This window comes from Culicoides brevitarsis, chromosome 1 (assembly GCF_036172545.1).
Source record: "Culicoides brevitarsis isolate CSIRO-B50_1 chromosome 1, AGI_CSIRO_Cbre_v1, whole genome shotgun sequence".
Lineage (NCBI taxonomy): Eukaryota > Metazoa > Arthropoda > Insecta > Diptera > Ceratopogonidae > Culicoides > Culicoides brevitarsis.
Genome location: NC_087085.1, coordinates 43,923,428 through 43,936,060, shown reverse-complemented (window position 1 = coordinate 43,936,060; position 12,633 = coordinate 43,923,428).

Sequence of the window (12,633 nt, the reverse complement as noted above, 5' to 3'; positions counted from 1 at the left end):
CCATTAAAGAAAATCTTTCTAATTTCTCCAAAGCATCATATTTTCCGCATTAACCTCACACACATAGTAATTAGCATCCCTTGCATTGGGAAGCGAAACACAAGAGAGGAAAAAATTCCACAAACAACAAACCAACCTCAAATTACACAGACCATATAATTTAATTTGCATAACATTAGAGGAAAAAGAAAGAAAGAAATGAAAACGAGAAGTCTTCTTATAGTTTTACAAAACTCGGCGCAACAAAACAATATAACAATAAAAATAAGTGAAACAAGTCGAGTAACAATAAAAAGTTTTGTATAAAAGTTAACGTCTTTATTATGAAATAATATTACTTTTGACTTAAATTGACTACACCGCACTTAACCAGGCAGTGTGTTTTTTTTTATTTTATTATTGTTACAATTAAAATAATAATAATAAATACACAAAAGGATGAATTTTTCATGTTTTTCCTCGACGGCGGCGCATGCAACTCGAACTTCATCATCATCACGACGCGGCGCATTACAATAACAATAAAAGCTGCAAAAGATGAAACAATTACTAAACAATGAACAAAGTACTCTTGATGATGATGATGTGAATGATATTTTTTGTGCTAAACTCCTGAGTCATTCAACGTTACCTGCTTGCTGCTGTTTATGATACGACTTTATTATTGTTATTAATAATATTACGTTTTATACTTCCTTTTTGTGTAGTTCCTTCGTCTATGCTCCGAAACAGGGAATGAAGGCAGCAGAACAGGAGGCGCTATATAGGACTGAAAAAAAAATAATAAAAAATACGAATAAAATTAATAAAAATGGGAAAAAGTGACACACATTGCGCTTGAAAGAGTCATTGTGAAGTGAAGAGAAGCGCGCACAGCTTGAACCTGTCTCGCAGTCGGGAATCTACTTGATTTTATCATCAATATTATTATCTTTTTGTTCCTATTGTTATTGTTATTACTTTATTGTCGTGTGTTTTGTTCCCCAAATGGCTTCCATCTACTTTCCTTTATTACATTTGATGTTGTTAATGCATGGAAAAAAAGCGACATCAAAAGACCTAATAATAATTTTTTGATTAGATTAAAGTATGTGTCGTTTTCAGAATTTTTCATGTGTGAAATTTATGACACCTACTTTGATGTTTCATTCCAAAAATTTGATCATTTTTAATTTTTCTTCATGTTTCCTGTAAAATGACACGACAAGACACTCCCGCTATTGCACTTTGCCAATCCCTGATGTCCCGCTGCGATGAAACGTTAATCACAGTACACTGTAAAAACATTTTTTTATCTGAAATGGTAAGAAAATATTTAATTTAATTTAATTTTTTTAAAATTATTTTTTAACAGGAAGTTTTGTTTTTATAAAGTTTTAAATAATTAAAAAAATAATTATTTACAAAATTTTTATTATTATTTTAAATTTTTTTAATTATTTTTTTAAATTAAAATTAAGTAAGTAAAGTAAAGTAATTAATTTTAATTTTATAAAATTGTTTAATTAATTAAAAATTATTTTATAAAACAATTTTTTTTATAAATTAAAATTTTAAAAATAAATTAATTCAGATTTACTATTTTTTTTAAATTTTTTTTTAATTTTATCAAATTAATTATCAAAATTTTTATTTAAAAAAATTAAGTCAAAATTATTTTTTTTTATTAATTTAAATAATTTTTATTTTATTTATTTATTTTTTTTTATTTATTTTTTTTTTATTTTCTCTTTTTTTAATTTAAAAAATAAATTAAATTTTATCTTATGAATATTTCAACAGTGTAAAAACCTAAAAACTCAAACTGTCATGTAAATTTCAGTTAAAATAAATGAAGCTAAATGTGAGCAGCAACGACGCAACTTGTTTATTTGGTCTCAATGGGACATTTTCACCACTTATCATCAGAACCAACCACATTTCCAATACATTAACCACAAAAGGCACAAAACACTTTCCTTTCGCATTACATTCACTTACAGCACCCGAGATAGCGACTGAGGCAAAAATGACACGCACGCACATTTAATTATTATCATTTGTGTTGTTCGTGAATTGGTGTTGTTGTTTTGTGATGGAAATTGCCTTCCTTTTTATTGTGAAAAATTTGTGTTTCGCAACTTGAAATTCTTAAAGAAAAATATTTTCATCTCGCAAAAAAAAATTTTTGAGAAAAATAATTTTTTACATTTTTTAAAATAGATTTCAACTCATAAGCGTTGATGTGAAATGATGATTAGTTTCGTCAATTAGAATATGGCAAAAATTCACCTGTTTTGATTTCCACGAAAAAAGGACGGTAACACATGGGGCTTCGCTATTGATTTCACGAAGGCACGAACTATTGTTCGAAGAAGGCAGCTAACTTGTAATTACAACGAAACAATCAAGGCGGAAGTTATCTAAATATAAATGAAGATATATATGTGAGTTGCCTCCTTTTTGGCTCGAACGATATAAACAAGAGATATCACAAAAGATAAAGGGAGAAAGTTATTAGTCGCGTGACGTTTGCCAGGATGGAAAAACTTTCTATAAATTAAAAGGAACAAATTACACGTTACAAGCCAGCTCGTTCATTAATTGTCTAATCTGTGAATAACACACAAAAAAATGATGATGATAAGGGTCATCAGGTGCGGCGTGCCCAACTAAACGCCCACTAAATATAATTTCCTTCGCATAAAAACTTTTTGCTGCTAATTCGTACGGCATTATTAGGAGCATTTTTTGTTGTTCCATTGATTACTTCTAAAAATCCGAAAAATTTCTTCACCTGCCCTCAATAAAGAACAAGGAATGATGATGAAATATTTCCAAATAAAAGTTAATGTTCCTTCATTAAATGTGAGAGACGGTAATGTATAACTTCTAATAGGTAATGAAGTAATCATAAAGAAAACTTTTTTGTTTCATTAGATTGGATTACCTGCCAGTTGTTGTTGCTCAAATTTCCTTCAAAAATAAAACTTTTGTGACAAAGAGCAATGAAACTGATACGAAGGTCAATGCGATGCCATTGTGAACGAGACGTGTGTCATCTTGCCCCATTTATAAATCATCTAAATGACTTGTCGTTACCTTTTTTAATGAAAATCATCCTTCTTCACACAAATGTTTCATGGCATATTGATCCGGTGTCCGAATTTAAAAAAGGCAGTGAAAAAGACAAATAACACATTAGGCGACAACTGTTCTGAAAAAAAAAATTTAAATGAAATTGTGGGAAAAGTCATTGTACTTCTTAAGGAATGTAAGCGCCTTTTTAAGGTAAGTTCATAAATTTTTGAATTTTTTAAAATATTTTTCTTATTTATTCAAAGGAAGTTTTAGATACTTATTCTAACTACAAATGATGACTGAAGGCAATAAGAATGTAAATTTTCGAAAATTCAAAGTTATACTATACGAAGAGGAAGACTGTTCGTCAATAATCCATTGATAAAGTAGATCCATGCGAATATAGGCAATTATGGAATATGATGTCAAATAAGCAAATTGATACATGTCAAAGTAAAATTTTTGATTGACACACATACGAAACTACTTTACGCTATATGTAGGACTTATCAACATCATTAACATCTGTAACCATCAGAATGAGACAGACCGGATCAGAAATTTTTAATCCTTATGAAAAATTCAAAAAGACATTAAAAGATTCGCAACTTCTACTGAAAGAACGGGTTTAAAGTATAACAATAAGTCAAAAAATGATTCAAACTACTTCAAAAGTTCTAAAGAAAACAATGGACAATCCAAGTTTTTATAAACTGGAAGATCGATAAATTACATAAAGGGCTTTGGCTAAGTTTTTATGAAATTAAATTTTTTCTCATTATTATCATTCATTTGAATTAAACAAAGGTTTTTTTTAGTAATTGATAATTTTATTTTTAAGTTGAATTCTCAAATTCAACAGACAGACAAAACTCACGCTCAAAAACGTTTTTATTTTAAATTCAAAAAAACATTTCTTTCCGGATACTCTTTATAAATACTTGACATTGCATGAAAAATGATATTTTTGCATAAACACAAATTTGTCATCCACGCAATAACAAAAGCAAAGCAATTCACTTAAATAATTCCAAGCAATTCATGAAATTGAACATTATTAATAAAATTTTGCAACATGACAAAGTCACGTGACACCTGTTACTTACTCGCATTCATGTGTGCCGCTCGTAACAAATTCTTTAGTAAAAACTTTTCCCTTACTTGTAAATTTATTTTCGCACAAGAAGTTTTTAAAGGCGAAATACGAGTAAAAATATGAAATATGGAATTGTATTGTATATGTAAATTCAAAATGTTGTAAAATTTAAATGAAAAGCGTGAAAAGATGATTTATTGTAACGATTGCGTCTCATTTCTCATACCAAGTGTGAGACGTACGCGTATCTAATTTTCTGCAAAAAAAAGAGATTTATTTTATTGGGGGTGCATTTTAACGAAGTGAACATTTTTAAGCATTTTCCACAAAGTTTTTGGAACAAGTCGACATTTGGTTTTGTTCCAACAGACGTTGATTTTTCATATATTGAAAAGTTTGCTTCCAGCATCTGCGAGAACAGAAACGTAAGCTAATTATACGCCAGCAACAATATTTTCTGAATCAAATTACAAGCATCAACAATATTCATCATCAACAAGTTCTCAAAACTAACTTTAGCTTATTATTAACGCAAAATTCAAACAATCCAATTAGTGTGCTATATATGAGCTTCAATATGTACAGTAAGTTTATAATCATTAATTATTTACTTAATTTGCGAAAATATGAAGCGAACTAATTATAAACTGAGCCGCAATGGATTTTATGCAAATTTATTCAATTATATCGCAAATGAAAAATCAATTTTTTTTAATAGTAGAAAATTTTCGACTTTTTGACAACCTTTGATTTGTTCGTTTTAGTAAAAAAAAAATAATAATTAGGTAACATGAGTTGGATATCAAATGTATCGCTTCAGGAAATGTTTGATTAATTATTTGCTGTCTTCGGGGCTCTTGTCTAATGTCATGTAAGCTCGAAAACGTATCGATGTCGCTGACAACAAGCACGGCGGCGGCGGTTACGATGTCATGTCATCGCGTTATCCTCGCTCGCGTCATCCAGCTTGTCTGTTACTTAATTGGTCTATGATAAAATTTATTGCATTCTCGGTTTCTCTTCGTTTGAGCTTCAGCATCAGCAACACACTCTACTGACACATAAATATTAACGATAAATCATTTCCACACATGCTCGTGCACTCGGCAAAAGAGAATGAGAGAAGATTCCTTTTTTTTCTTCTTCTCTTCGAAATTGCTCGATGCAGCGGAGGTGTTGTCGATATGTACAATAATTGGCGCCATTCAACAAGGCAAAAGTCATAATTTATCATCAATTTACAATGTGTTGCATTCTAATGCACGGCATCCCATTCTTCGCAGAAGTATTGATGAGAAGAATTTTACCATATGGTTTACTTTTCAATCTCGGATGCCTACACACTGGTTCTTCCTCAATAAATAAATGTTCACAAAATAAAAATAATAAAAAATGTCGTGAGGAGGATAAAAAATTAAGTTGTTACCGAAAATGTGTTCGACATGTTCCGAGAAAAATAAATAATAATAATTTTAACATTTTTACCTGTTTGTTAAAAAATAATACTTGAACAACAAAAACACGTGAGGATGTGTTGAATTAATAACAAATTTCATAATAAATAAATAAATTCAGGTAATTAACATTTTTATGGAAAATATTTTTATAGAGCGGTTGTTTAAATTTTGTATTTATTTTATTTTATTAACATTATTAAAATAAAATTTATTAATTTATTTTTTTTATTTTATGAATTTTAATTTTTTTTTAAATATTTTTTTATAAATTTTTAAAATAAAAAAAATATTTTAAAATTTTTTTTTTAAGTCAAATTTTGACTTTTTATTTTTTGATCTTTTTTAAATTTATTTACACATTAGTTTTTTTATTAAAAAAATTTAAATATGCTAAAATTGAAAAAAAAATTAAATTTATTAAAATTTGTATATTTTTATTTTTTATAATTTTTTTAAAATAATACAATTTTTTTTCCATTTAAGTCAAATTTCGACTTTTTATTATTTTTTCTTTTAATTTTTTTAAAATTAATTTATTAAAATTTTCTAATTTTGAAAAATAAAAGAAATAAAAATAAATAAAAAATTCTTTAATATTATATATATTTTTTTAAAAATTATAAAATTGATTTAAATTAAAAAAAAAATAAAATTTAATTTAAAAAAAAAATTAGGAAGATAAAAAAAATAATAAAAGCTCTGTAGATAAAATTGTAATTATATAATTATATTTCACTGATTTTCATTGGATTGTTATTAAAATTCATAAGTGTCTCAAATTTTTGCATATTATTCATACTCTTCAAATCAAAAACATTAAAAATATTCATTTTAATCCCATATTTTCATTAAAATTATATTAAAATTCTTTTAATTGAAATAATATGAAAATGCGATGAAAACTTATTATACTCAACTTACCTTTTTAATAACCATAAAAATTATGAATTGCATATTTTTCTGTTTAAAAAAAGTCATGTAGCAAATATTTTTTAAACAATACAAAAATAACAGAACAAAGAAATAATTTTTTATTTGAAAAAAAAAATACAGGAAAAAATGTACCTGTTCCTCTTATTTTTTTTTTATTTTTTTAATACATAAAAGTTCTGTTATGATCGAAAATTAGTACAAATGTTACGAAAAAAATTATATCTTTAACATTTTTTATTTGTTATCGAAAACATGATGTTTTAATCACTAAACTTTAATTATTTTTGATGTTTTCAAAAAAATTTCATATATCGTAAAGGAAATGTTCTGAAGCGGAAGACAGCTGGCATTATCTTTACAAGACATTTAATTTTTGAATTTCAGCAGAAATCCTGTTGAGTCTCTTTCGTTTAAATTTGGTGTGAAAAAAAAAAACAAAAATTTAGATTGACTCATCATCAAATCAATTCAAATTCGGTTCAGAAAATATTATTAATGATTATTTCTTTATTTTTTGATACAAAGTTCTTCTAATTTTTATTTTTGTTTTTTTTTCTTTCTTTTTAGATTAAGAAATTTTAACACTGCAACAAAAAATAACAACAACAATACGGAGAAAAAAAAATTAAATAAATAACGTTGTCGGCACGAAACAAACAAACGTTAGGATAACAACAAAATTAAGACATCAACACATAATTATCTGGTTTAGTTCCTTCACTCAGTTCTTCAGCGCGGATTAAATTTAGTGAGAAAACAAAATAGTTTTGATAGTGACCGAACTTGTTTCTCAAAACTACTTAGCACATCACGCCGGTATCACTCCATAAAGTATTTCTCCAAATATTTGTTGTATAATTATTTAATAATCATCTTCTTCGTTTCTCGTCGTTTTTAGACAAAACAAAACAAAAAACGAAAAGATGATAAAATGTAAATTGAGGATGAAATCATGAGAGAAGTGATGCATTTTTGATGGCGCGGCGTTTTAATTGACGTTAATTTTTAAGAAAAATATTTCTCTCTTCACAATTTGGAACGTTTAACTGTTAAATGCGGCGCCAGCGAGATAATCTCTCGAAAAAAATTATTATTTGAAGTGTGATTTACTCTTTTTTTGCTCTTTGGTATGATTGTCGCTCAGGATGAGTCCAATTAAATCATAAATATTTAAACTTTTTTCATGACAAAAAAAATATTTAAAAAAAAAATTAAAAAATATTTTAAAAAATAAAAAAATATTTAAAAAAATAAAAAAAAAAATGTTTAAAAATAATATTTAAAAAAAAAAAAATTTTTAAAAATATTTAAAAAAAATATTTAAAAAAAAATATTAAAAAAAATATTTCAAAAAAATATTAAAAAAATTAAAAAAAAAATATTAAAAAAAAATTTGGGGATTTTAGGAAATTTTTTTTTTGTTAATATTGTGCGCGGACTCGAGTAGATGATTTTTCTCCATGAAACATATGCTCTGAGACGTATCGTTTTCGAAATAACCTCTCAGGAACAAATTTTGTAGAGCAAACTCAATATAAAAATGTTAAAAAGAATGATTTTAATCAAAACATTGCCCTTTTTCGTCATCATCTCCAACGCCATCAATATCCGACCTACACACTTTATGTGCTAAAACATAAAAAAATCCACACAAAAAAACTTTATAATTAATTTCTCTACAGGTTTCCGCATGATTTTTTCTACACTTCTCGCTCTCCTTTTCTCATCTCTCGCTCAGCGATTTAAATATTTTATTAATTAAACACTCGTAAAATATTCACCTGATCAATGCGATACGTTTTTTTTGTGCTCCATACATAATCAAGCTGTGCAGTGCTTTAGTTTTATATCGGAATATTTTTTACTTTTAATTGTTTGCCGGTTGAGTTTTTTATTATATGCTCATATTGGAACCTGTTGTTGTTGTTGTTACTTGCTCATTCCAATATTTATTGAAAATTGCTTCCATTTTTACCTCATATTTTTAATGGTTTATAAAAGTCTACCTTACATAAATTTTTCGTATCAACTGCGAGTAATAAAATTAACGATGCCATGCTATACTTTGAACATTGTAACAAAAATATAAATTTTTTATTGTGTAACCAATAAAACTCCTCGAGGCAAAGCTTCGGTTACAAAACAATTTTTGATTCATTTTGATTAAAATAGAACTCTTTTTGTCCTTTATTTTTACAGAAGTTTCAATGTTTTCAAAACAAGAAACCAATTCATTGATTTTATAGTGCTTTTTGATTGTTTTATTGGACGACGTTTTATGGGCAACTACTTTGAGCGAGATTAAAGAAAGAAAATAAATAGACGAAGCAATAAAATGCCTTTTTGAGAGCGAGTTAAATGGTTTTATCAACCATATGTTAGATTTTAAACTAGATTCAAGTCATTAAATTTTTGTCTTATCTTCGCTACGGGTTTCTAACTGTGTTAGTTCGTTGCTCTTGATTGAATGTTAAACAGGATTTTTTTTGTGGATTTGAATGGCAAAATTATTCATTCGGAGATTTTTTTGGTCATTGCTCTTTTATTTTTATTGAAAATTAGTTCTTGATTTATTTTTGCGAATTTTATTTTAATTTATCTTATTTTTTTATTTTATTTATTTTTTATTATAATTAGATGAATTTAAAAAAATTATATTATTTCTCTTATTTCTTTTATTTTAATTTTTTCGAATTAATTTTTTATTTTTGATGATTCGAAACAAAAATTTTATTTTTTTTTTTAATTTTTTTTTAAATTATTTTTTTTTAATTTCTTGTATGAATTTTTAATTGAATCTTTTATTTTAATTTTTATAATTTGAAAAAATTTTTCTATTTTTTTTAATTTTTAAAAAAAATTATTTTATTTTTTTTACTTTCTAAATTAATTTAATTTTTTTTTTTACTTTTTTAATTACTTTTATTTAATTAAATATTTCCCTCTAATTTTTGATACTAAATATTCGTTAGTTTTATTTTTTTAAATTTTTTAAATAATTTTTAAATTTATTTATTTTTTTTAAATTTATTTAAAAATTTATTATTTAATTTTTTTGATAATTTTTTTTATTTTTTTCTTTAAATTTTCTTAATATTTGCAAAAATAATTATAAATTTTTTTATTAAATTAATTTTTAAATAATATTTTAATTTTTATTTAATTCAAAATGTTTTTTTTAATTTTTAAAAACTTTAATGGTTTTGAATTTTGTTAATTTTATATGCTTGGTTGGGATTAAAAGATATTTTTTAAATACTTACTTGAAAATGCTTCAATTCAATTCAAAATAAAATAAAACTTAAAATTAGTAAAATTTATAAATGTTTCACATAACTTTCTAATTTTAGAAAAAATAAATAAATTTCTGTAAATAAAACGTCACTTTTGACTCATTTTTTATTAATCATGATAAGGATCATTTAACACGTAGACCTACCTTTCGTTCACTCTTCTTCTTCTTCTTTTTTAATTCACTTTACTCTGTTTCACTTCACTAAAAATATTTTAGACCCTTTTTAATATTTCACAAAATATTTTGTGTTTCGACACAACTTTTAACAGATGCTTCGACTTACTTTTAAAAATAATTTCATACAATAAATAAATTAAAATACAAAAAATGTCTAGTTATCACTAAAGTATTTCTCTCTCCTTTTTTTTCGTTAAATTTATTACTCTCCTCTGTTATTTATTGCAGAAAGAATTCTCTGTGTGTATTTCATGTGTTCATGACGTTACGTTGTTTTCCGTAATTGAGCTTATCTGCTTCCATATTATTTCATGTTAAAAAGTAAAAACTCACTGTAAATTTTCCATTTTTGTCATTATCTTGTGCTTGTGTCGCACATTCAAATGCACTGCATGATGACAGAACAACGATCTAGATTTACTGCCATATAGAAAAGTAGCTGAACGAACGACACATTTACCAAAATCTTAATTAAGCAAAACATTTTCCGTATCTGTAAAGAGTGTCACTAACACACATTTTGTACAAGCCTTTCAGGCGTTTATCTTTGAAAACCTTTTTTTTTATTTGCGTTTCTGTGCAAATCTGAATTGGATTCAAATGAAATAGAAATTATCTTAATTCAATTCTGGATTCCGGGAATTTTCGCTCTGTGGGCAAAAAGGGGTCAGATTGATACCTTAAGCGATCAGGTTGACACCTCAGGAGTCAAATTGATCCCTATAATGAATTTTTTAATCCCTTAATGGATCAATTTGTACCGTTAAGGGTTTGATCTGATCCCTTAAGAGATCAACCTGATACCCTTTCGATTTGGTCATCCGTAGACCCAAAATGAACCCTTCAAGAGATCATTTTGATCTTAAGAGGTCAATATAATCCCTTTGGTCAATTTCTTCTTAACGGATCATTGAAAGGGATCAGCTGATCAAAAGGGATCAGCTGATCTAAAGGATCAGCTGGATCTGATCTTTTAAAGGATCAGCTGATCTCTCAAAGGATCAGCTGATCTCTTAAAGGATCAGCTGATCTCTTAAAGGATCAATCTGACCTGTTTTCGCCCATAGGTTGGCAATGAATCAATTTTATGTCTAAAATCTTCTTTGAAGTTCTAAAAATTGAACTTTAAACCTTCACAGAGTAATTTTCTGACATATTTGATAAGTTTGAATCAATTTTGGTTTTTGTTTGCTTGATTTCATGTCTTTGACGTAATGAAATGCAAATTGAGAGTGTCAAAAGTAAATTTTCAAAATCTTTGGTTTCAAAGCAAAATCCAATTTACCAAGGACCTTATCATTTTTCATTGCTTCAATACCTCGGAAAACGTGCAAACTGCTGCGATGGCATCATCATCAGGTAAAAGTGTTAAGCACACAATTTAAATATATCAAGTCACTTATCAATATTGAAAATCTCTCGTTCCTCTGCCTTTCTTCTTATTATTAAAACTACTTTGCAATCCTTCCAACAACTACTTTGCGCAAATGTCTAAATATTGTTCGGAATGACATTCGTTTTACGAAACACGAGACATGTCTCTCTTTCTCTTTCTTAAATTTACACGCACAAAAGTTAGATATCTATCGAAAATAATGATCATTTATTATTTAAAATGAACCTGTGTAAATGTTTACATTAAAATCGTTCCTTCTAAGTTTGTTGCTCGTCTTCGTCGTAAACATTGGCAAAGTGTAAGCAAAGCCACGCAAAAAGAAGAAGCAGCCAGCAAGTATGTTGACATTTTCGTTATAGCAAACAAATAAATATTAATTTAATGGCTTATACACGCACTTTGCTGATTTTCTTACACATATCAAGCAGGCGGGAGTTGAAGGAGACTACACTCCTTTATTATTTATTTATTATGCTTGTAGAACATCACACGTTGGTTGGGTGTGTGAAAAAGTTGCTTTTTGAAATGAAATTTGAGGATTTTGAATTTTAATATTCTTCGTTTAAAAATAGATAAAATCTTCAAAATTAAATTATTAAAATATTTTAAATTAAAAAATTAAATTTATAAAATTCTTAATTAATTGTATTAAAAAATAATCTTAGAATTTTGTTTTTAAAAAGTTTTTTTTTTAACTTTTTTTTTGCGCAAAACCTTTCTGACGTCAAAACTAACATTTTTCTCCATAAAGCATATGCTCGGGAATGTATAATTTCGACAAACATACGTTGGTTTCAAAACTTGAATGAAACTACAATATTTAAATAAAAGAAAAAAAAAATAAATTAAAATTAATAAATAAAAAAATAAATAATAAAAAAAATATTAAAAAAAAAAAAAAAATTTTTTCGAATTCTCAAAAATTAAAAGAAAAAAAATTAAATTAAATAAAAATTAAATTAAAAAATATTTAAAAAAAAATTAAATTAAAAAAAAAAATTTAAATAAATTAAATTAAAAAAAAATTAATAAATAAAATATTAAGTAAAAAAACATTTGAAAAATTGATTTTAGTTGAATTTAAGAAAATTAAACAAAATTTTAAAAAATATTTATTTCGAATTATTAAAAATTAAAACAAAATATTTTCTTAATGAAAAAATTTAAAAATATTGAAAAAAATAAAAAAAATTAAATTAAAATTAATAAATAAAAAAAT